Below are 2,800 nucleotides of genomic sequence, written 5' to 3' on the forward strand. Positions count from 1 at the left end.
TTTTCTTAAATCTTGCTAAATGTTAATAGAATAAATATGGCTAACTGTGATTCATATTTGATAACTGTTATGTGATATATTTTGCTATATTAAGGTTAAAACCCTTCTTTTTATTTAGACAGAAGAGAGGAGATGATGGGAGATGTCAATCTGTATATGTTTCTCATACTGGTTGATGAATAAAGCACTGTTGGCCAATAGGAAGGGAAGATAGGAAGGGCTAATAGACAAGGAGAAAGTAGGAAGGAGGAGTCAGCATAGAGAGACTGGAGAGACCAGATGCAAGCCCCATTCCTGAGTAAGACGAAAGCACATGGAAATACATAGATTAAGAGAAATGGGATAATACGACAGAGCTAGCCGATAAGAAACTAGTACCATGCCAACAGCGTTATATCAAATACAGAGTCTCTGAGTATTATTTGGCGCTGCTGTGGTGGTGGGAAAAGACCAGGAAGCAGGAGGAAAAACCTACTCCTTAGCTGAGGTCTCTGTTTGAAAGAGATAATGGAGAACATCCAGAAGCCAAAGCGTGTTAGAAAGAAGCTGCTGTTAGGACTCAAAATAAAACAAAAACGAATCAGTGGCACTGGGGTAAGAACAGTGAGTGCTGGGCAGGAGATGGGGAGGTCCTGGAGGAGGTAGACTTGTGCTGGGACTACCAGTAATGGGTTAGAGGATCTGGAGCCTCAGAGAAGCAAATAAATATCTCTGCTTCTTATACTTACTGATCTTCCATGATTCCAGAATTTTAGTTGTCTGATCTCTAAGCCAGTACCAGGAAAGGCCAAGGGGTTGTGCTGAGAGCACCTACCTTTTACCTTTACTGGGGCTTGTGGGTATAATGTGGGGACAGTGGAGAGCATCACTAGGCAGAGAGGGAAAAATGTGTTCCAGCTTAGAGCAGGCATCACTGTACTTCACCCACAGCAGTTTCCTTTAGGTGTAGTGCATGCTTGACACTAGTCACATGTAGAGAAAAGTGCATCTGCCTATTATGTCCTCAGGATGTACAACAGAACTCCTCTGATCTCCTGTCCCTAACAGTGCCATCCTTAGTGTTCTGAATCAGCAGTAGAGCTTGGCAGGCAATATTCTGCCAGAACCATGGGACCAGGGCTACTTCATGCCAGCTTTATTGTTTTGGGCTGTCAGTGGAGTGGGGTGACTTGGTGAATCTTTTGAACATGTTATACCTGTCTGACTATTCAATCAATAGTCATGGACCTCCAGTGAAGAGGCAGGAGATCAGGGCTCCTGAGTGCTCCTCAGTGCTTGTGCACTGTGCCATTTTCCTTTTGGCTTCTAAAAGCACAGGTATGATTCAGGGGTATGGGCCATGTTTCTTCTTGTGCCTCTGTGAAGAAGCCTAAAGAGGAAGTCTCTTTGTTCATCTGAAGCATGTGAAGGAAGGCATAGGAAACTTACAAAGCCACAACTCTACAAATTGTTTGTAGAGATACACAGAGAAGATATCTGATCAGGACCAAAATATTTGCATTTTCACTAGGATCCAGACATGATCTTTCCTTTTAACTCAGGGAGGTGTGGCCTTGTGGTATGCCTTGTCACCATGAAATTTCACCTGAGTTCTTCTATGCCCAAGGGCTGCTATGGAGTCATCATCCTAGCCAGTGCTCCTCAACATAAACATTTGCAGAAGGAAATGAAAAGGCTGACAATACTGTTGCAGCTGATGATAAGCCAAGGAAATGATCTGTGGGATCTCCTGCTCTTCATCAGTGAAGGAATTGTTGAAACAGGTATTTATCCTTTCAGACTCCACAGGACTATGAGCAATGTCACCTTCATCTGCTGTCTTTTACATTTTCCCAGTGACAGCTGCCCTAAGTTTGTGGACCAACATTCGGGGAGCCACCAGATAACTCACCTAGGCCATCTGCATGTGTGTGACAGTCTTGTATCTTGGTCTTTCTATAGGGCTTCTAGCAGAGAGATCAGGACCTGTCCCTGGAGCATAGCTGGGTTTGGAGAACCTCTTGCCCATGCTGAATTCCCTTGACTAGCCTTGATGCAAGAAACTCTGTCCTTTGCTCAAGCATAAGGGTGGCTTGACCCTTTATGGGTGGAGATGGAGGAGGAGAGGAATGGTGAAGACATAGGAAGCAGGGTGCAGGTGGGGGGGACTGGGAGGACAGCATGTTGGGGAAACTCATGCTGTTATGTAAATAAAAGGAAAATATATTTTTTAAATAAAAAAATTCAGATTATGAAAACAGGTCTTAGTTACTAGAAGAGTGTATCTTCGCAGTGACTCTGTACTTGCCTCATGACCTACATTCTTCTCAGAGGAGAGGCTGACTTGAAGTTTCAGTGATAGTAAAATGGGGACTCTAACTATTCTTCTTTATTCAAATTAAAACCACAGGCAGGGATAAAGCGAGTAATGTGGATTTCCCAGTATGCATTTGGAAATGCCCTGACATGTGGTCGTTTGTGGGAAATTATAGTTGCTTTGAGTTTGTGGTGAGTCTTTGAACTTGCCTGGTAGGATATCGTGTGCTAGAAGCTCTTGGTAGCAGCTAGGCAGTCATGGTTCCATTTGGTCCTTCCTAGTGTGGTACAGGAATTATTGGGAGTCTTGGCTATATCTTTCTAGTTTTGTTCCTTAAACCATCCATTTTTTTAGAATATGATTGTAGGTACTCTCCCCTCCCTGTGTCTCCTCAATTCTTCCTTCCTTCCTTCCTTATTTCCTTCCTTCCTTCCTTCCTCCCTCTCTTTCTTTCTTTCTTCCCCCCCTTTTTTTTGTCCCTCAGTAAGGAGCATTTTCAAGCTG

This window comes from Phodopus roborovskii, unplaced genomic scaffold, assembly GCF_943737965.1.
Source record: "Phodopus roborovskii unplaced genomic scaffold, PHOROB, whole genome shotgun sequence".
NCBI lineage: Eukaryota > Metazoa > Chordata > Mammalia > Rodentia > Cricetidae > Phodopus > Phodopus roborovskii.